Here is a 22,578-nt window from a genome sequence, read left to right as displayed (position 1 = left end):
TGTTTGGATTGCAATTTGTCCGGCCTTCTTAACAGAAAGAACTATACTACCATTGCTGAAATAAGAAACCACCTATTCAGACGTCACGAACAGGATTCGAACCTGTGCAGGGAAACCCCATTAGATTTCGAGTCCAACGCCTTAACCTCTCGGCCACCGTGACAATACACTACCAAATGTGAAGGGACAACTCAGGTACTTGGATCAGTTTCCAGCTGCTTGCGGATTAAAACTGTTGAATCCATTCAACCACCCATTTTGTTCATGGCCCTGTCCATGACATCGTCAACAATGTCAGCGTCATTTTGAACAGCAGTTTGGTTTTTCTGACTACTTATAGTCAGGTCAGTATGGAGCAAGAGAATCCTGAAGATTTTTCAAGATATACTAAACATACAGAGGGCAATGATATTGAAAAATGATGGTGCGATGTGTCACTAAACATAATTTATTTTGATTTTTCAAAGCACCGTTGAGTGTATACATGTATTCCACTTGCGTAAGCAAGTGACTGTTATGGTTAACATGATTTCAAGGATTCTGCAGTGTTCCTTTGAGATGATAGAACTTCATGTTTGGATTGCAAATTGTCTTGGCTTCTTAACAGAAAGAACTATATTACCATTACTGAAATAAGAAACCAACTAATCAGACGTCACGAACAGGATTCGAACCTGTGCAGGGAAACCCCATTGGATTTCGAGTCCAACGCCTTAACCTCTCGGCCACCGTGACAATACACTCACAAATTTGAAGGGAACACTCGGGTACTTGGATGAGTTTCCAGCTTCTTGCGGATTAAAACTGTTAAATCCATTTAACCACCCATTTTGTTCATGGCCCTGTCCATGACATCGTCAACAATGTCAGCATCATTTTGAACAGCAGTTTGGTTTTTCTGACTACTCATAGTCAGGTCAGTATGGAGCAAGAGAATCTTGAAGTTTTTTCAAGAGATACTAAACATACAGAGGAAAATGATAATAAAAAATGACGGTACAATTTGTCACCAAACATATTTAATTGAGATTTTTCAAAGCACCATTGAGTGTATTTATGTATTCCACTTGCCTGAGCAAGGAACTATTGCTGTTAACGCAATTTCAAGGATTTTGCAACGTTCCTTTGAGATGATAGAACTTCATGTTTGGATTGCAAATTGTCCTGCCTTCTTAACAGAAACAACTATACTACCATTACTGAAATATGAAACCACCTAATCAGACGTCACGAACAAAATTCGAACCTGTGCAGAGACCCCATTGCATTTCGAGTCCAAAGCCTTAACCTCTCAGCCACCGTGACAATACACTCACAAATTTGAAGGGATAACTCAGGTACTTGGATTAGTTTCCAGCTGCTTGCGGATTAAAACTGTTGAATCCATTCAACCACCCATTTTGTTCATGGCCCTGTCCATGACATCGTCAACAATGTCAGCGTCATTTTGAACAGCAGTTTGGTTTTTCTGACTACTTATAGTCAGGTCAGTATGGAGCAAGAGAATCCTGAAGATTTTTCAAGATATACTAAACATACAGAGGGCAATGATATTGAAAAATGATGGTGCGATGTGTCACTAAACAAAATTTATTTTGATTTTTCAAAGCACCGTTGAATGTATACATGTATTCCACTTGCGTAAGCAAGTGACTGTTACGGTTAACATGATTTCAAGGATTCTGCAGTGTTCCTTTGAGATGATAGATCTTCATGTTTGGATTGCAAATTGTCTTGGCTTCTTAACAGAAAGAACTATATTACCATTACTGAAATAAGAAACCAACTAATCAGACGTCACGAACAGGATTCGAACCTGTGCAGGGAAACCCCATTGGATTTCAAGTCCAACGCCTTAACCTCTCGGCCACCGTGACAATACACTCACAAATTTGAAGGGACAACTCAGGTACTTGGATTAGTTTCCAGCTGCTTGCGGATTAAAACTGTTGAATCCATTCAACCACCCATTTTGTACATGGCCCCGTCCATGACATGGTCAACAATTTCAGCGTCATTTTGAACAGCAGTTTGGTTTTTCTGACTACTTATAGTCCAGTCGGTATGGAGCAAGATAATCCTGAAGATTTTTCAAGAGATACTAAACATACAGAGGAAAATGATAATGAAAAATGACGGTACAATGTGTCACCAAACATATTTATTGAGATTTTTCAAAGGACCACTGAGTGTATTTATGTATTCCACTTCCCTGAGCAAGGAACTATTGCGGTTAATGTAATTTCAAGGATTTTGCAATGTTCCTTTGAGATGATAGAACTTCATGTTTGGATTGCAAATTGTCCTGCCTTCTTAACAGAAAGAACTATACTAACATTACTGAAATAAGAAACCAACTAATCAGACGTCACGAACAGGATTCGAACCTGTGCAGGGAAACCCCATTGGATTTCGAGTCCAACGCCTTAACCTCTCGGCCACCGTGACAATACACTCCCAAATCTGAAGGGAACACTCGGGTACTTGGATGAGTTTCCAGCTGCTTGCAGATTAAAACTGTTAAATCCATTTAACCACCCATTTTGTTCATGGCCCCATCCTTGACATCGTCAACAACGTCAGCATCATTTTGAACAGCAGTTTGGTTTTTCTGACTACTCATAGTCAGGTCAGTATGGAGCAAGAGAATCCTGAAGATTTTTCAAGAGATACTAAACATACAGAGGAAAATGATAGTGAAAAATGACGGTACAATGTGTCACCAAACATATTTATTGAGATTTTTCAAAGCACCACTGAGTGTATTTATGTATTCCACCCTCTTGAGCAAGGAACTATTGCGGTTAACGTAGTTTCAAGGATTTTGCAATGTTCCTTTGAGATGATAGAACTTCATGTTTGGATTGCAAATTGTCCTGCCTTCTTAACAGAAAGAACTATACTACCATTACTGAAATAAGAAACCACCTATTCAGACGTCACGAACAGGATTCGAACCTGTGCAGGGAAACCCCATTGGATTTCGAGTCCAACGCCTTAACCTCTCGGCCACCGTGACAATACACTCCCAAATTTGAAGGGACAACTCAGGTACTTGGATTAGTTTCCAGCTGCTTGCGGATTAAAACTGTTGAATCCATTCAACCACCCATTTTGTTCATGGCCCTGTCCATGACATCGTCAACAATGTCAGCGTCATTTTGAACAGCAGTTTGGTTTTTCTGACTACTTATAGTCAGGTCAGTATGGAGCAAGAGAATCCTGAAGATTTTTCAAGATATACTAAACATACAGAGGGCAATAATATTGAAAAATGATGGTGCGATGTGTCACTAAACATTATTTATTTTGATTTTTCAAAGCACCGTTGAGTGTATACATGTATTCCACTTGCGTAAGCAAGTGACTGTTACGGTTAACATGATTTCAAGGATTCTGCAGTGTTCCTTTGAGATGATAGAACTTCATGTTTGGATTGCAAATTGTCTTGGCTTCTTAACAGAAAGAACTATATTACCATTACTGAAATAAGAAACCACCTGATCGGACGTCACGAACAGGATTCGAACCTGTGCAGGGAAACCCCATTGGATTTCGAGTCCAACGCCTTAACCTCTCGGCCACCGTGACAATACACTCACAAATTGGAAGGGAACACTCGGGTACTTGGATGAGTTTCCAGCTTCTTGCGGATTAAAACTGTTAAATCCATTTAACCACCCATTTTGTTCATGGCCCTGTCCATGACATCGTCAACAATGTCAGCATCATTTTGAACAGCAGTTTGGTTTTTCTGACTACTCATAGTCAGGTCAGTATGGAGCAAGAGAATCTTGAAGTTTTTTCAAGAGATACTAAACATACAGAGGAAAATGATAATAAAAAATGACGGTACAATTTGTCACCAAACATATTTAATTGAGATTTTTCAAAGCACCATTGAGTGTATTTATGTATTCCACTTGCCTGAGCAAGGAACTATTGCTGTTAACGCAATTTCAAGGATTTTGCAACGTTCCTTTGAGATGATAGAACTTCATGTTTGGATTGCAAATTGTCCTGCCTTCTTAACAGAAAGAACTATACTACCATTACTGAAATAAGAAACCACCTAATCAGACGTCACGAACAGAATTCGAACCTGTGCAGAGACCCCATTGCATATCGAGTCCAACGCCTTAACCTCTCAGCCACCGTGACAATACACTCACAAATTTGAAGGGATAACTCAGGTACTTGGATTAGTTTCCAGCTGCTTGCGGATTAAAACTGTTGAATCCATTCAACCACCCATTTTGTTCATGGCCCTGTCCATGACATCGTCAACAATGTCAGCGTCATTTTGAACAGCAGTTTGGTTTTTCTGACTACTTATAGTCAGGTCAGTATGGAGCAAGAGAATCCTGAAGATTTTTCAAGATATACTAAACATACAGAGGGCAATGATATTGAAAAATGATGGTGCGATGTGTCACTAAACAAAATTTATTTTGATTTTTCAAAGCACCGTTGAATGTATACATGTATTCCACTTGCGTAAGCAAGTGACTGTTACGGTTAACATGATTTCAAGGATTCTGCAGTGTTCCTTTGAGATGATAGATCTTCATGTTTGGATTGCAAATTGTCTTGGCTTCTTAACAGAAAGAACTATATTACCATTACTGAAATAAGAAACCAACTAATCAGACGTCACGAACAGGATTCGAACCTGTGCAGGGAAACCCCATTGGATTTCAAGTCCAAGCCTTAACCTCTCGGCCACCGTGACAATACACTCACAAATTTGAAGGGACAACTCAGGTACTTGGATTAGTTTCCAGCTGCTTGCGGATTAAAACTGTTGAATCCTTTCAACCACCCATTTTGTACATGGCCCTGTCCATGACATCGTCAACAATTTCAGCGTCATTTTGAACAGCAGTTTGGTTTTTCTGACTACTTATAGTCCAGTCAGTATGGAGCAAGATAATCCTGAAGATTTTTCAAGATATACTAAACATACAGAGGAAAATGATAATGAAAAATGACGGTACAATGTGTCACCAAACATATTTATTGAGATTTTTCAAACCACCACTGAGTGTATTTATGTATTCCACTTGCTTGAGCAAGGAACTATTGCGGTTAACGTAATTTCAAGGATTTTGCAATGTTCCTTTGAGATGATAGAACTTCATGTTTGGATTGCAAATTGTCCTGCCTTCTTAACAGAAAGAACTATACTAACATTACTGAAATAAGAAACCAACTAATCAGACGTCACGAACAGGATTCGAACCTGTGCAGGGAAACCCCATTGGATTTCGAGTCCAACGCCTTAACCTCTCGGCCACCGTGACAATACACTCCCAAATGTGAAGGGACAACTCGGGTACTTGGATGAGTTTCCAGCTGCTTGCAGATTAAAACTGTTAAATCCATTCAACCACCCATTTTGTTCATGGCCCTGTCCATGACATCGTCAACAATGTCAGCGACATTTTGAACAGCAGTTTGGTTTTTCTGACTACTTATAGTCAGGTCAGTATGGAGCAAGAGAATCCTGAAGATTTTTCAAGATATACTAAACATACAGAGGGCAATAATATTGAAAAATGATGGTGCGATGTGTCACTAAACATAATTTATTTTGATTATTCAAAGCACCGTTGAGTGTATACATGTATTCCACTTGCGTAAGCAAGTGACTGTTACGGTTAACATGATTTCAAGGATTCTGCAGTGTTCCTTTGAGATGATAGAACTTCATGTTTGGATTGCAAATTGTCTTGGCTTCTTAACAGAAAGAACTATATTACCATGACTTAAAAAGAAACCACCTGATCGGATGTCACGAACAGGATTCGAACCTGTGCAGGGAAACCCCATTGGATTTCAAGTCCAACGCCTTAACCTCTTGGTCACCGTGACAATACACTCACAAATTTGAAGGGAACACTCGGGTACTTGGATGAGTTTCCAGCTGCTTGCGGATTAAAACTGTTAAATCCATTCAACCACCCATTTTGTTCATGGCCCTGTCCATGACATCGTCAACAATGTCAGCATCATTTTGAACATCAGTTTGGTTTTTCTGACTACTTATAGTCAGGTCAGTATGGAGCAAGAGAATCTTGAAGATTTTTCAAGAGATACTAAACATACAGAGGAAAATGATAATGAAAAATGACGGTACAATTTGTCACCAAACATATTTATTGAGATTTTTCAAAGCACCACTGAGTGTATTTATGTATTCCACTTGCCTGAGCCAGGAACTATTGCGGTTAACGTAATTTCAAGGATTTTGCAATGTTCCTTTGAGATGATAGAACTTCATGTTTGGATTGCAATTTGTCCGGCCTTCTTACCAGAAAGAACTATACTACCATTACTGAAATATGAAACCACCTATTCAGACGTCACGAACAGGATTCGAACCTGTGCAGGGAAACCCCATTGGATTTCGAGTCCAACGCCTTAACCTCTCGGCCACCGTGACAATACACTCACAAATTTGAAGGGACAACTCAGGTACTTGGATTAGTTTCCAGCTGCTTGCGGATTAAAACTGTTGAATCCATTCAACCAACCATTTTGTTCATGGCCCTGTCCATGACATCGTCAACAATGTCAGTGTCATTTTGAACAGCAGTTTGGTTTTTCTGACTACTTATAGTCAGGTCAGTATGGAGCAAGAGAATCCTGAAGATTTTTCAATATATACTAAACATACAGAGGGCAATGATATTGAAAAATGATGGTGCGATGTGTCACTAAACATAATTTATTTTGATTTTTCAAAGCACCGTTGAGTGTATACATGCATTCCACTTGCGTAAGCAAGTGACTGTTATGGTTAACATAATTTCAAGGATTCTGCAGTGTTCCTTTGAGATGATAGAACTTCATGTTTGGATTGCAAATTGTCCTGCCTTCTTAACAGAAAGAACTATACTAACATTACTGAAATAAGAAACCAACTAATCAGACGTCACGAACAGGATTCGAACCTGTGCAGGGAAACCCCATTGGATTTCGAGTCCAACGCCTTAACCTCTCGGCCACCGTGACAATACACCCCAAAATCTGAAGGGAACACTCGGGTACTTGGATGAGTTTCCAGCTGCTTGCAGATTAAAACTGTTAAATCCATTCAACCACCCATTTTGTTCATGGCCCTGTCCATGACATCGTCAACAATGTCAGCGACATTTTGAACAGCAGTTTGGTTTTTCTGACTACTTATAGTCAGGTCAGTATGGAGCAAGAGAATCCTGAAGATTTTTCAAGATATACTAAACATACAGAGGGCAATAATATTGAAAAATGATGGTGCGATGTGTCACTAAACATAATTTATTTTGATTTTTCAAAGCACCGTTGAGTGTATACATGTATTCCACTTGCGTAAGCAAGTGACTGTTACGGTTAACATGATTTCAAGGATTCTGCAGTGTTCCTTTGAGATGATAGAACTTCATGTTTGGATTGCAAATTGTCTTGGCTTCTTAACAGAAAGAACTATATTACCTTTACTTAAATAAGAAACCACCTGATCGGACGTCACGAACAGGATTCGAACCTGTGCAGGGAAACCCCATTGGATTTCAAGTCCAACGCCTTAACCTCTCGTTCACCGTGACAATACACTCACAAATTTGAAGGGAACACTCGGGTACTTGGATGAGTTTCCAGCTGCTTGCGGATTAAAACTGTTAAATCCATTTAACCACCCATTTTGTTCATGGTCCTGTCCATGGCATCGTCAACAATGTCAGCATCATTTTGAACAGCAGTTTGGTTTTTCTGACTACTCATAGTCAGGTCAGTATGGAGCAAGAGAATCTTGAAGATTTTTCAAGAGATACTAAACATACAGAGGAAAATGATAATGAAAAATGACGATACAATTTGTCACCAAACATATTTATTGAGATTTTTCAAAGCACCACTGAGTGTATTTATGTATTCCACTTGCCTGAGCAAGGAACTATTGCGGTTAACGTAATTTCAAGGATTTTGCAATGTTCCTTTGAGATGATAGAACTTCATGTTTGGATTGCAAATTGTCCTGCCTTCTTAACAGAAAGAACTATACTACCATTACTGAAATAAGAAACCACCTATTCAGACGTCACGAACAGGATTCGAACCTGTGCAGGGAAACCCCATTGGATTTCGAGTCCAACACCTTAACCTCTCGGCCACCGTAACACTTTGCTCTCATATTTGAAGGGACAACTCAGGTACTTGGATGAGTTTCCAGCTGCTTGCAGATTAAAACTGTTGAATCCATTCAACCACCCATTTTGTTCATGGCCCTGTCCATGACATCGTCAACAATGTCAGCGTCATTTTGAACAGCAGTTTGGTTTTTCTGACTACTTATAGTCAGGTCAGTATGGAGCAAGAGAATCCTGAAGATTTTTCAAGATATACTAAACATACAGAGGGCAATGATATTGAAAAAAGATGGTGCGATGTGTCACTAAACATAATTTATTTTGATTTTTCAAAGCACCGTTGAGTGTATACATGTATTCCACTTGCGTAAGCAAGTGACTGTTACGGTTAACATGATTTCAAGGATTCTGCAGTGTTCCTTTGAGATGATAGAACTTCATGTTTGGATTGCAAATTGTCTTGGCTTCTTAACAGAAAGAACTATATTACCATTACTGATATAAGAAACCACCTAATCGGACGTCAAGAACAGGATTCAAACCTGTGCAGGTAAACCTCATTGAATTTCGAGTCCAATGCCTTAACCTCTCGGCCACCGTGACAATACACTCACAAATTTGAAGGGACAACTCAGGTACTTGGATGAGTTTCCAGCTGCTTGCGGATTAAAACTGTTAAATCCATTTAACCACCCATTTTGTTCATGGCCCCGTCCATGACATCGTCAACAATGTCAGCATCATTTTGAACAGCAGTTTGGTTTTTCTGACTACTCATAGTCAGGTCAGTATGGAGCAAGAGAATCCTGAAGATTTTTCAAGAGATACTAAACTTACAGAGGAAAATGATAATGAAAAATGACGGTACAATGTGTCACCAAACATATTTATTGAGATTTTTCAAAGCACCACTGAGTGTATTTATGTATTCCACTTGCCTGAGCAAGGAACTATTGCGGTTAACGTGATTTCAAGGATTCTGCAGTGTTCCTTTGAGATGATAGAACTTCATGTTTGGATTGCAAATTGTCCTGCCTTCTTAATAGAAAGAACTATACTACCATTACTGAAATAAGAATCCACCTAATCGGACGTCACGACCAGGATTCGAACCTGTGCAGGAAAACCCCATTGAATTTCGAGTCCAACGCCTTAACCTCTCAGCCCCGTGAAACTACACAAACTAATTTGGAGGTACTACACAGGTACCTGGATGGGTTTCCATCTGCTTGCAGAGTAAAACTGATAAATCCATTTAACCACCCATTTTGTTCATGGCCCAGTCCATGTAATCGTCAACAATGTCAGCGTAATTTCTAACAGCAGTTTGCTTTTTCTGACTTCTTATAGTCGGGTCACTATGGAGCAAGAGAATCCTGAAGATTTTTCAAGAGATGCTCAACACCATTGAGTGTTTTAATGTATTTCTTCTTGCGTAAGCAAGCAACTATTACGGTTAACGTGATTTCAAGGATTCTTCAATGTTCCTTCGACATAATAGAACATCATGTTTGGAATGCAAAGTGTCCTGTCTTCTTTACAGAAACCACTATGTTAGCATGTTTGAAATAAGACACTGACTAAAAAGCCATCACGAACAGGATTCCAACCTGTGAAGCGAAACCACAATGGAGTTCAAGTCCATTGCCTTAACCTCTCAGCTACCATGCTAGTACATCACCATCGGCTTGCAGATTAAATCTGTGATTTAGATAGAAGCTGGCATCAACAGTTGGCACCTCACACCTTGGTCTTTTCAAGGGTGGAGAGGCTGCTCTGGGAATTTCTGGAAGAGAAATTTCCATCATGCTCCCAGTGTCACAGACACACTGCTGCTGCTGGGAGCAAAACCCAAACAGCAAATTTATTTATAGTTGTTTTTAAGAGCAGCAACACACATGTGTAACAATAAATTGAAGCCAATCAATTTATATTCAAGCTAGAAGGTAAAGAATTATAGATGGTTAAAAAACAACTCACCTTTGCTACACCTGCAAGGCTTCATGTTAGCCTGGACCGGTGCACTCTTGTGGATGACTAAATCAGTCCGACAGCCACGGTAGATTTACCCTGAAAAAATAATGAGAGTACATTGTTGTGAGAGTTTAGCAACTTAAGTTACACAAAAAAGTTTCAAATGCATACACTTTATAACATGCCAAGTGTGTGGTGTGACACTCGGTCAGGAATCAGACTCGAATATGTTCTGATCAGACGCGGACTCGAACACAAGTTCACAACGTGGACAAGTTCTGGTTCAGAGCTAGCTGGGAAGCTGTCCTCCTGTCAACTCCTCAGAGTCCCTCTTGCGAGGCCAGGTGCCTTGCTTACAAGGACACAGGCCTTCCTTGGTAAAAAAAAAACATAAATGGAATATTTTACACATATAAATTTCTAAATAAATATATAATGAGCCTTCATCTTTTTTTATTGTGTGTAGCAGTGATGATTAGCGACATTTATTAAATGACCAATACGATGTGGTATTCCATATAAATATGCATTATCAATCTGATTCATCTTTCACTATTTGATCTAATATCATTCTAGGTTCTTTGACTATTCAGGGAACACACACTTCATACTAATTCAGACTGAGTCAAGTATATAGTTTTATAAAAATGAATTTAATTCTATTTTTCTAAACTAGCGATTACACATGACAAAATGTGAATAAAATGATGGTTGTAAGCTAGATGTTTTAGCAAAACCTTGTAAGTATCTGAGAGAATTTGTAGAGTCAGTGTTGTAAAATCAGTTTGGCTGTATGGTTTGATAAGCGAGAGATCATTCATAAAACCATCCGACACAATCCTGCAGGGTCTACAATACTCTTGTGTGACGGTCGCCCTCGGCAGTCCGGAGGGAAGGCAGCACGAGTTGTGAGTTCCAGACATCGTAGCTATAGGAATCTCTAAGAGTCGTAGTTCCCTTTTAATTCAGATTTCACTGACCATGAGGTGCAACCAGGGTCAGCAGGTTAGACGTTCCACGTCTGAGGTGTTGTAGTGTCTGATGTCACTCACAGACGTTGCAGAGCGACTGTGACCTTGGTCAAAAGAAAGAATGTTCCAAATGCTTGCTGACCTGATTGGCCTTGTCGGGAGGCTGGTGAAGAACTGAGAAATCAGGAAGTGATCCCTGCATTTATCAACTTTATTGTTGACAAATATAGACAAATCAGAATTTGAGAAGTTTAAAGAAGTTACCAAAGACCTCAGAGAATCACTCCCTTACTCAGGTACTTAGAGGTTAACTCTAGTGTGATGTGAAAATGTTAAAACAGTTATGTGGAGCAAAAATGTTAATATTTAATAATAATATAGTGATATTATTGTGTTCATGATGATAGATTAAATTACTAAAATCAACAATTACCGATCTGGTGGAATTTAAGAAATTGCCTGGAATTAATCATTACAGGAAAAATATTCATTTTAACCCACAATAGAACATGTTATTCAAACATTTTGGATTTAAACACATTGTTCATTCAACTAAATATGATTATATGAAGTTTTGAAGTAATTTATGTGAAGAAAAATAAGCTTTATTCAGCGAGTATAAGATAAGGAGTCCTGCATCTTGCAGCCTTGAGGATGCATGACGCACGCAGGATGTTAAGAATATTGGCTCAAGTTCATTTGTTCATATGGTACCACGGTGCCAGATTTACCTGTGAATTAAAAGTTAACTTTTGGTCATTTTGATGAAATACTTGGCCTTTTGGTACGCTACATGTGTACATATTGGTTAAATTAATACTGTAAGCAAGTTACTGCCTACTAGCCACCAAAGCTGCACCTACTAAGCAACTAATCAACCATATCTAACTGCTTTGGATATAAAAAACATTTTAGATATGTGCCCAGTAGCGACAATTAGTTGACTTACATTTAAACAGGAAATTTGCCCCCTGGAAATTGGCCGGCTCTTGCTCCGCCATCCTTTTGAAAATTCCGCGCTGTATTATGGGATATTTTTGACCAAACCCAGGCTGCAAGCCACCTTCCGGCTAACGTTGCTCAGCTAGCTAAACAGCTAACAAACGGAGAACAGACGCCTCGGTAGAACATAAACATTGAACCTTGGCGGTTCTTGATGATGTTTCTCCTAGGCAACCGGGTGCAGGACTAATAAATCAAGGCAAGGTTCCTTGCCATTGAGAAACAGCCTTAGACCCGCTCTTATGTATTTTATACCTGATTTTTATGGTTATATGATACGAGGCCACCAATATTTTTTCAACAACCGGGCATCATTTAATTTATTCTCAACATTTCAATTGATATTTCCAGAGATTAAAGGTAACAACTACACATTGTCTCTTTACGGTCTGGACTCCGTGGTGGACAATCCATGTGTGAAAATGATGTCTCATGCTACCTGAACCACTCTTTCACTATTTCAGCCTGATGAATCCTGGCTTTTTTTACATTTGCTTAAGTGTAATTCTGTTGTTCATTGTATGTTTGTTTTCACCTGTGAAGCACTTTGTGTGAAAAGTGCTGCGGGTATATAAATAAACTTTTAACAACTTTTCCACGACCACCAGATGTGCCTTTTGACATGATTGTTTAAGAAATGAGAAGCAACTCATTGCACCAGTTGGGGTTAAATAACTTGTTGCAGCTGAAGGATACTCCAGGTGGCGACATTTTTTTTTTTTGGCTTAGCATTGTATTTAGCTTAACCTCAACCAGGCAATTATCTAACAATGCAGACAGTTGAACCAATATATTAAAGTGACATTTTGAGGCCAACTGCAGCATGTCTTAACAGGAGCGCCGCAACCTAGGGATCCCTCTTCTCGGGCATCAGGTTATAAACATCCACCATTCTTTGCTCTAAAATGACACATATAAGCACACCCTAAAAGTGAAAAAGCCAACACGTTAGCATCTACAAACATGTATTCATTTGATGAGGAAGAAGAAATGGGCAGGGGATGTGAATGCTGCAGGCAAGAGCAGTATATCCCATCTTACAATAAAGTCTGAGTTTAGTGCTATACCCATGAGCACATTCATCATACATTACTTGCTCCGTATACGTTTGATCTGCATTACCTGTGTTCTCTCCCTCACTGCTGTGGCTGATTTTCCCTACAGAGCAGAAGGTGGGAGGATGAGAAAAAGAAAAAAGGCAATGCAAACCTTGTCATTTTTTCTGTTATATATTATTCTTTAGTGCCAGGGTCTTTTATGACCTTAGCAACTTTCATAGGGGGCAATGAAAGCAAACAGTACGATGCTTCTATTCCTCCCCTCCCTTCTGCAGAAGTCTTTCATCTCTCCTTCCCACAACACTGATTCACCACTGGTGACCCCTGCTGCTGCTTGGTAGAAAATAGACAACAAAGTGTCTGAGTGGTAAAGCAGTGGGCAAGTTCACGCTAGAATTCCTCTCAGCTTCAAGTTACCCGGACAGTGGTGAGATCCGAGCTGGTAGTCCTGTAAAAGGGTTCAAGGTGGTACTAAAAGGCACCCACATCTCTGGTTATTAAGGCTTGATAAAAGGCCTGGCAAATGGAAAGCAGGAGAAGTGTGAGGATAAAACATGGAGATTGATGTATGTTGCTGTGTCACTGATATGATTCCACGGAAACTATTATGCTGCTGGGAATAGAATGAAAACAGACACCATTGATCCAATAAATCGAAATAATTTAAGGTTTTTTCTTTAAAGCTGCAATAGCAAATCTACAAAACAAGCCAGCTTTTAAACACAAATACGGTCACAGAACTCTCACTCCTCCCGTCAGCTGTCATGACACCGGAGACCGCATTGCCAGAGGAAACAAGAGAGCGCTAAACACCAGTCGCCATTTTCTGGTCCAAACATCTTTTGTTGTCCGTGACTTCAGATGGTGTTTTTCTATTTGGGACTCTGGTAGTTTGTCCTATATTTGAAGTGATATCAGCCAGCTTTTTCTCCATGTCTGACATTGTTGAGCTGAGAGTGGTGTTCTGTTGGCAAATACACGAGCATGAGTGGAGGGTCAGTGCGGAAGTGTGGCAGGTTGATGAGATCCACATTGTCTAACTGTTGGTTTCAGACCGAGCCGTGTAATTGGCTGAGATTTATAGACAAATGCATAAACAATTTTTTTCTTTTTTTTTCTCCACAAAAATATTAACTGCTGTATTATGTTACAAAATTGTTAAGAAGCATGAAAACATTTTTTTAGCTAGCTTGTGCAGCATTTTTGCCATTTTAGCCTTAACAGGACAAACCAATATCTTTTTATATTTCAGCTCCAGAAATTTACAAATCTTTGTTCATGGTCATGGTCTTTCCATTTGTTACAATAATGCTTGTTTACTTAAATAGGCAGTAGAATGTAAAGCAACATTTTCCTTGTTGTTTCTGTTGAAAACAAGACAGCATGCGTGGCCAAATGTAGCACACCAAAAAGTCTAATCTGTGTGTGATCTGCTTTCTATGTAAATTAGAAAAGAAGAAAAAAGTGAGAGAAAAACTCCTTTTCTGAGAAAGGCTGTGATATTACGTCATAAGGTATCCTCTCCTGCTACATCTACATAGTCCAATCCACTTCAACGTCAGCAGTATTTGAACACTGGTCGCAGTAAAGACCGCTGCAATCTGAGCCAGATGCCCGGGTCGCATACTGTGAGCTTATGCTCCGCTCCTCCACCACGGTCAGAGATTAGCGGGATATTAGCTATATGCTAACCCGAAGCTACAGAGAACAACACAATTGAACAACATCTAAGTAAAGCAACATCAATTCAAAGAGCTGTGGTGTTTCTGTGGTCTCCCACAGAGCGCTCCACAGACAACCAGCACGACTACAGCTGTGAAGTTGGCATTTAATGAAGATTTGCTCACTTATGGTGCCAGGCAGCTTCTAGCGGATGAGGGTGGAACTGTAGCTTCACAGGTTTAAACAAAAAATGACTGCCCCTTGGTTTAAGATGGCTGTGGCAGCAACCCTAACACGAACCACCCAACGCTACAACAGAACAACAGTAAGCTGAGCCTCTGTGAAAAACAGCATGAGCTTTTAGCCTCAGCTAGCTATAGCCATGTTGAAAGAGGGAAAACAAGCACTCACCAGTCAGGTTCAAGCATGTACAGGTCCTTCTAAAATAAATTTGCATATTGTAATAAAGTTCAATATTGACTGTAATGTACTGATAAACATTAGACTTTCATATATATTAGATTCATTACACACAACTGAAGGAGTTCAAGCCTTTTATTGTTTCTAATATTGATGATTGTGGCATACAGCTCATGAAAACCCAAAATTCCTATCTAAAGAAAATTAGCATAATTCATCCGACCAATAAAAGAAAAGTGTTTTTAATACAAATAAGTCAACCTTCAAATAATTATGTTCAGTTATGCACTCAATACTTGGTCGGGAATCGAAATGACTGCTTCAATGCGGCGTGGCATGGGGGCAATCAGCCTGTGGCACTGCTGAGGTGTTATGGAGGCCCAGGATGCATCGATAGCGGCCTTAAGCTCATCCAGAGTGTTGGGTCTTGCGTCTCTCAACTTTCTCTTCACAATATCCCACAGATTCTCTATGGGGTTCAGGTCAGGAGAGTTGGGAGGCCAACTGAGCACAGTAATACCATGGTCAGTAAACCATTTACCAGTGGTTTTGGCACTGTGAGCAGGTGCCAGGTCATGCTGAAAAATGAAATCTTCATCTCCATAAAGCTTTTCAGCAGATGGAAGCATGAAGTGCTCCAAAATCTCCTGATAGCTAGCTGCATTGACCCTGCTCTTGATAAAACACAGTGGACCATCACCAGCAGCTGACATGGCACCCCAGACCATCACTGACTGTGGGTACTTGACACTGGACTTCAGGCATTTTGGCATTTCCGTCTGCCCAGTCTTCCTCCAGACTCTGGCACCTTGATTTCCGAATGACACGCAAAATTTGCTTTTATCCGAAAAAAGTACTTTGGACCACTGAGCAACAGTCCAGTGCTGCTTCTCTGTAGCCCAGGTCAGGCGCTTCTGCCGCTGTTTCTGGTTCAAAAGCGGCTTTACCTAGGCAATGCGGCACTTGTAGCCCATTTCCTGCACACGCCTGTACACGGTGGCTCTGGATGTTTCTACTCCAGTCTCAGTCCACTGCTTCCGCAGGTCCCCCAAGGTCTGGAATCGGTCCTTCTCCACAATCTTCCTCAGGATCCGGTCACCTCTTCTCGTTGTGCAGCGAGTCTGCCACACTTTTTCCTTCCCACAGACTTCCCACTGAGGTGCCTTGATACAGCACTCTGGGAACAGCCTATTTGTTCAGAAATTTCTTTCTGTGTCTTACCCTCTTGCTTGAGGGTGTCAATGATGGCCTTCTGGACAGCAGTCAGGTTGGCAGTCTTACCCATGATTGCGGTTTCGTGTAATGAACCAGGCTGGGAGTTTTAAAAAGCCTCAGGAATCTTTTGCAGGTGTTTAGAGTGTAGGGTTTGGTAAATTGGGTGCTTTTAGAGTTCGATATATATTCAATTCAATTGAATTTTATTTATATAGCGCCAAATCACAACAAGAGTCATCTCAAGGCACTTCACATAATAAACATTCCAATTCAGGTCAGTTCATTAAGCCAATCAGAAATAATGTTTCCTATATAAGGAACCCAGCAAACTGCATCAAGTCACTGACTAGTGTCAGTGACTTTACAGCAATCCTCATTCTAAGCAAGCATAAAGCGACAGTGGAGAGGAAAACTCCCTTTTAACAGGAAGAAACCTCCAGAGAATCCTGGCTCAGTATAAGCAGCCATCCTCCACGACTCACTGGGGATCGAGAAGACAGAGCAGGCACACACACACACACACATATTACGTGTACTTATGACCAATAGGCTGTGATACTCTATCTAAATATAGAACATCAACCCTGCTTGGTCTTTGTGTGTTTATCAGAAGATTCTAGAATTCTTGCTTCATCAGGGGATTGTACACACTTCGTTTTGATTCAGAAAAGAGTCAGGTTTATAAAAGAATTTATTTTACCAACAATTAAAACATGACAAGTTAACTAAACATTTACTGTGATGGCTGGAACTAAAGGTAATGTATGAACCTAAGTGTGAATGCGGTGTTAGTCAGAACGTCCTTATCTAGGAAAGCTGAGTTCTGGATGTAAAAGAATTTGGTTTGGGTTAAGCTATGAAGTTGGTTGTTATCAAAACACATCAGACGCAATCTGTCATGTCTATGTACCCACTCGAAGACCCTCGTGATAGGTCTGGAATGTCGAAGTCCTCAGACTTCCAGGCACCGAGGTCCATAGAAGAACTGCGGCACTACTAAACAGGTCTTGGAGTTGTCTCCAGGTCACAACAGACGGATGGAACCGCGCGTCTGGGACAGTTAAGAAGTCTAAACAATATCAGCTTATTCTGCAGGAACTGTTGTAAAGGACTATTTATGTGACATGAGTTTAACTTAACCTTACTTTTTTATGTGTGAGTGCAAGTGGTGATGATCTTGCCATATAAACATACTGAAACATATTTCAGTCATTGTAATCATAACCATAACATTCATTTCAAACTTCATTCATTGAGCACTGATTAATGAAACATTTCATTATATTATAATTATTATAAGTAGCAATAAACAAACGTTTATTTAATGATTATCTGGCTTATAAGTTGTAGAAGTTCATATCTGATTTAGGAAATCATTCTTGATTTAGCAACTGATCCGAGCTGGAGTGTTCCTTATATGGAGGCATGAAGAATCCTGAAAGATTGGACCTTGAGGAGAGAATGTTATTGTTGATTTTTTGTTACCTGTGTTCAGAGCTGCGGTCTCTGAGCTGATGGGATGACGGCAGGCCAATTTAAAGGGAACACATGCAAGGACTCAGCCAGAGTATTGGCAATGCAGTGTTATTTGTTTCACTGAGACGTGGCTGCAGGACCATATCCCCGATTCCAGCGTCTCTCTGCCAGGATCCCTGACTGTACGAGCAGACAGAGATCTGAAGAGGAGCGGGAAAAGAAAAGGAGGTGGAGTGGCAGTGCTTGTCAACAACAGATGGTGCCATCTATGTCATGTTTCAGTGAAATGCCGTCTCTGCAGCCCAGATGTTGAACTCTTGGCAGTAAGTTGTCACCCATATTATTTGCCAAGAGAGTTCACCAGTGTTGTCTTTGCAGCCAGTTACATTCCACCTTCAGCCATTGCTGAAAATGCTTGTGATGCCATCAGTTGCTAAGTTAAATTTTACAAACACAAGCATTTCACAGGGTTTCCCTTACATAGGCGTAGCCGTGGCGGCCCGCCACGGCTGAAATCCCACCGCCAGGCCTACAAGATCCCAAGTATTTTTTTTCTTTCTTTTTTTGGGCGCTGTTTCCCGAAGAAGCAGCGGGAACTACTATGTTGTCGCTTGTTGTGATCACAGCCGGCAGGCAGCAAGGAGGAGCAGGCAGGGCAAGCTGAAGTTACAGCATAAGTTACTGAGTTTAAAATTAGAAAGGTAGCAGTGGATATAATGCTTTTTGGTTTACATGTTTCAATAGCATTAAAATAAATGAGTGTTGACGATCTTGACAGGGTTTCCTCCAGTGCTTATTAGGCCAGGTTCCCCCCCCACCCCCACCCCCCCACCAGGCTAAGCATCACTTATTCATGTAAAATTTATTTATTTTTTCATGTCTGACTTTAACTGCATCTAATACTGTATTACGGCGTGAGCGCAACAGCGACAACTTAAGATCGATGTGTGAGCAGCCTGAGAGGTCGGGTGTTTTCATCTGAACCCTTAAAACCTCCAGCAGGCTACGCTGCACTATTGACGTGTTAGCGCACGGCGCTAACAACTTAGTGACGTGACATGTCTCGGAGAAAGCGTAAAAACACGTTGGGCGCTTCTTCTGAAGCGGGAAAATAACACTTCTTCTTAAGCAGAGCACGACGTCGCCTCGGCTCGTTCACGGCCGAGCCGGACTGAGCTCGATAACATTGACCCAGCACAGCCACTGGGTCGTTGGAGCTGCCCCGTGACTGCCTGATGGAAAACCAGCAGGTTTCATCTGACTCGTAAATTTCTTGTTTTTGCTGGGGGCCCCCTGTATTTTATCGCTCCCTCCTGCAGTCTTCCCCTATTAACATTTAAAATGATTCTGTAAATTCGTGTATCAATAGAAAAAATCTCTGCCTCTGCCAGCTGCAGTAAATGTAGTCTCCAAATAATAAATAAGAGGTGCATTCATCTGTGTATCTCCTTTGTTCCGCGTTAGTGAACAATGAAGCAAAGAAAGATTCCTGAGTTTGTTAGTAATTTTATTTATTAGGTGCATCTGACCTGTTCTACTTTTCGGTGAAATGAGATCAAATCAGTGCTTCTATGGGTTGTCTCCTCTCTGCACTAGAAAATTTTACTTTATGTAGAGGCGTGTCATAACACACACACACCCCCCCCCCCCCCCCCCCCGGTCGGCCCCACCGCCAAAGCTGGAAAAATTGCTAGGGGAAACACTGTTTCAGAAAAATACATTTCAGTTATTGAAAAAAATTTTGGTTTAATTGACCTGTTGCTGTGTTCACAAAAAAACTATGGAGATTAAAACTTTTTTAAAATGGTAAGTAGCAGAAACATATGTATTTTTTAAATTCTGATTATTTCTTTATTCATTGTATTATTTTTATTTTGTTTTACAATTATGTCTTGAATATAAAAGATCAATCTATGGTTTGAGTGAACATTGGTATGATTTATTAACACCAGCATTTGCTAGGAGGGCCAGCAGTTTTCTATGGGTGACCATGGCCACCCCTGGCCACCCCTTGGGGGCGCCATTGTCTTTGTTGCCCTAAACTTTTCAAAAAGTTAATAATTAATGGACTTGATTGTGTTCTCCTTGTAAATCTAATCTCATTAGAGATACAGTGAGCACAACTGTACAAAGTGGTATGCAACATGGTCTGGATGTGTCTGGTCCACAGCATCAGATAAGAACCTCCTTCATGAATAAAGACGTTGGGGCGTCCTCCTCCTTGTGTTCAATGTGTACTTGTTACAGAAGCCATTATTTATAGTCCCGGTAAGGCCTGCGGCGGTGAGAGCCGATCCCTGGGGGATTGGGAAGTGGAGCCACAGCTACCTATAGTGGGAAGATATACCACCTCACCCCCGCTGAGAACTTGGTGCAGGAAATGAACTCATAAATCAAGCACTAAATTGAATGTAGGGCTGTGCTTACTCATCTCAAGAGGTCTGCTCCTCTTCCTCTGCATGCCCCTGTTCTTTTTTACCGCATGACTAATGCAACATTGCAACTCCTCTGCCGTGTGCACGTCTCGCTCTGGTAAACTTCTCAAAAAAGGAGAAAAAACTGGATTTTTTTTCGAGTTAGCACCGTAACTGGTCTGAGGACTAAAGGAGGAGAAGGAATGAGATGAGGAGGAAAAAAACATCCTTCTGATGTGATGCCTGTCCTGGATCTGAACTTCCTCCTCCACTGGGATGCCACAGGGTGAGAGGGGCCTGTCTACCTGGCCTGAGAGAAGAGTCTGCCCCAATCGCCTCGGGCTATGCTGACAGTCACACACCCTGTCCACAGGAATTATAATCTCGATTCATCAGAAGCTGGCTGAAGCCGTTTGGGAACTGATCGACAGAGATGACATACAGTCAGCCTCTGTCAGCACTGGGACTCTGATGAGGAGTTCAACGCAAAGTGATGTACTTGTTTCATAGGAAGAAAGGTGCTGCTTCAGCATCAGCGCTGCTATGCATGTCAATTCATGCTTAGTGTTATGCAGGAAACATCCAAAGAGGAAGAGTTTCTGTGATCTTTTCTGTCGTTTTTTTTCCTCCCATGTTAAAACAGGAACTCTGTCGCCTCCTGCAGCTGCTCTCCATCAGCTCCATTCACCCAAGGCTGAATTCAGTCTGATCAGACCTCTACTGACCTCTAGTGTTGGTTTGGTGGAATTGTGAGGGTTGTTCTTAGATTGAGTGAAACTGTCAGTTTGTCGTCGCCGGACTTTTTAGAGTCAACCCAATTCAAGATGGCCACCACAGCTAAACCATCCTTACCAGACATGAGAATGGTTGTAGCTGTCCAGGAACTGAGATCGAGTTTTTAAAAACCAGGTGCGAACTGATCATGCATGATCTTTTCAAAAATCCATCATCAACTCCATGTGTGTCTAGCAACATATCTCACGCACCATTAGGTATGAATTAAATCATCCTTTTATGTCTACGACTCATTGCCATTTGGATGTCAACCTAATTTTAATGATAATTGATAACAAACACTAAAAAACTCTTGATTAATCATTATAAGTTTAACTAAAACTGATTAACTGTTGAATTCGACCCAATTCATTACAGCTAATCAACTTTTAAGAAGGATAAAATAGAAATAGGTAAAATTTTATGTGGAAATAGTTGAAAGTCATTCATAACACGTAGTATATAAGTAAAATTTGAGTTATAGCCAGGGGTGGACTGGGACCAAAATTCGGCCCTGGCATTTTTATGAATCATCGGCCCTCAGTTGGCCCTCCCCATTGGGAGAGCGGTGGGGATGGGGGGAGTTGCCGCCCGCGGACTCGTCTCTAGGCCAAATGTGAGATCTAATATGGACTGGGACTGTTAAATTACAAGCAGGGCCAGACCGCTGCGACCGGGAGCCCTGGCCTTCCAGATCAGCTCATTCTCCACGGGCGGAGATCAACAGGACATTAGCTACATGCTAACACTGTAAAACAACTCCTACGTCATCGCCCTACAACGTTTTTCTTACTAAAAACACCTGGAAAAACTCTGTTAGCTTCAAATTACCATGTAGCTAATGTTCTGCAGATCACCAACCGTGGAGTAGTGTCGGCCCACGCTGGGCAAGCAGCCCACTTGGCTAAGCGGCCCACCGGCACATTGCCAGAATGCCAGATAGGCCAGTCCACCCCTGGTTATAGCACATCTTAATATTTAAAAAATACAAAAAAAATCATCAAACATATGTAGCATTTGCTTAGGAGACTCAAAGATGCTTACATGCACTTTTACATTCACACACTGCTAGTGATAGTAAGCCACTTTGTAGCCACAGCCACCCTGGGGCGGTCTGACAGAGGCGAGGCTTGCATTTGGCACCGTTGACCCCTCTGACCACCACCAACACAGGCAAGATGGGTGAAGTGTCTTGCCCAAGGACACAACAGCAGAATACCCCTGGTAGGAGCTGGAATTGAACCAATGACCCCCCGATCATGAGGTAACCCACTCTACCACGAGCTACTGCTGCCCCAAGTTGCTTCTTGGATATAAAAAGACATGAAAACACAAAACATCTAACAAAAGCAGATTTAAAGACATTCTATGCAACTTTTTCATGTTTTTAAATCATTTTCTTGAGCCAGTATGTGCTCAAATAAAACTTTACAGGGTGAATGGAATGTCATTCAGACCCTTCCGCCCTCTGTGGCCAGAATGC

The 22,578-nt window shown here is 40.9% G+C and overlaps 14 non-coding genes across 14 annotated transcripts; all 14 read right to left on the bottom strand.

The window, feature by feature from the left end:
- Nucleotides 1-81: 81 nt before the first annotated feature.
- Nucleotides 82-163, bottom strand: trnas-uga (transfer RNA serine (anticodon UGA)). Its single transcript has one exon. It is a non-coding gene; the product is annotated as a tRNA-Ser (tRNA).
- A 490-nt stretch (nt 164-653) lies between these two features.
- On the bottom strand, nt 654-735 carry trnas-cga (transfer RNA serine (anticodon CGA)). Its single transcript has one exon. It is a non-coding gene; the product is annotated as a tRNA-Ser (tRNA).
- A 1,060-nt stretch (nt 736-1,795) lies between these two features.
- On the bottom strand, nt 1,796-1,877 carry trnas-uga (transfer RNA serine (anticodon UGA)). The gene has a single exon. It is a non-coding gene; the product is annotated as a tRNA-Ser (tRNA).
- Nucleotides 1,878-2,366: 489 nt separating this feature from the next.
- On the bottom strand, nt 2,367-2,448 carry trnas-cga (transfer RNA serine (anticodon CGA)). Its single transcript has one exon. It is a non-coding gene; the product is annotated as a tRNA-Ser (tRNA).
- A 489-nt stretch (nt 2,449-2,937) lies between these two features.
- On the bottom strand, nt 2,938-3,019 carry trnas-cga (transfer RNA serine (anticodon CGA)). Its single transcript has one exon. It is a non-coding gene; the product is annotated as a tRNA-Ser (tRNA).
- Nucleotides 3,020-3,509: 490 nt separating this feature from the next.
- On the bottom strand, nt 3,510-3,591 carry trnas-cga (transfer RNA serine (anticodon CGA)). Its single transcript has one exon. It is a non-coding gene; the product is annotated as a tRNA-Ser (tRNA).
- Nucleotides 3,592-4,651: 1,060 nt separating this feature from the next.
- trnas-uga (transfer RNA serine (anticodon UGA)) lies at nt 4,652-4,732 on the bottom strand. The gene has a single exon. It is a non-coding gene; the product is annotated as a tRNA-Ser (tRNA).
- Nucleotides 4,733-5,221: 489 nt separating this feature from the next.
- On the bottom strand, nt 5,222-5,303 carry trnas-cga (transfer RNA serine (anticodon CGA)). Its single transcript has one exon. It is a non-coding gene; the product is annotated as a tRNA-Ser (tRNA).
- A 489-nt stretch (nt 5,304-5,792) lies between these two features.
- On the bottom strand, nt 5,793-5,874 carry trnas-uga (transfer RNA serine (anticodon UGA)). The gene has a single exon. It is a non-coding gene; the product is annotated as a tRNA-Ser (tRNA).
- A 489-nt stretch (nt 5,875-6,363) lies between these two features.
- trnas-cga (transfer RNA serine (anticodon CGA)) lies at nt 6,364-6,445 on the bottom strand. The gene has a single exon. It is a non-coding gene; the product is annotated as a tRNA-Ser (tRNA).
- A 490-nt stretch (nt 6,446-6,935) lies between these two features.
- On the bottom strand, nt 6,936-7,017 carry trnas-cga (transfer RNA serine (anticodon CGA)). The gene has a single exon. It is a non-coding gene; the product is annotated as a tRNA-Ser (tRNA).
- Nucleotides 7,018-7,507: 490 nt separating this feature from the next.
- trnas-uga (transfer RNA serine (anticodon UGA)) lies at nt 7,508-7,589 on the bottom strand. Its single transcript has one exon. It is a non-coding gene; the product is annotated as a tRNA-Ser (tRNA).
- A 489-nt stretch (nt 7,590-8,078) lies between these two features.
- Nucleotides 8,079-8,160, bottom strand: trnas-uga (transfer RNA serine (anticodon UGA)). Its single transcript has one exon. It is a non-coding gene; the product is annotated as a tRNA-Ser (tRNA).
- A 490-nt stretch (nt 8,161-8,650) lies between these two features.
- Nucleotides 8,651-8,732, bottom strand: trnas-cga (transfer RNA serine (anticodon CGA)). Its single transcript has one exon. It is a non-coding gene; the product is annotated as a tRNA-Ser (tRNA).
- Nucleotides 8,733-22,578: the final 13,846 nt, after the last annotated feature.

The sequence above is a fragment of the Nothobranchius furzeri genome, chromosome 14 (genome assembly GCF_043380555.1).
Source record: "Nothobranchius furzeri strain GRZ-AD chromosome 14, NfurGRZ-RIMD1, whole genome shotgun sequence".
Lineage (NCBI taxonomy): Eukaryota > Metazoa > Chordata > Actinopteri > Cyprinodontiformes > Nothobranchiidae > Nothobranchius > Nothobranchius furzeri.
This window is presented reverse-complemented; position numbering and strand designations above follow the sequence as displayed.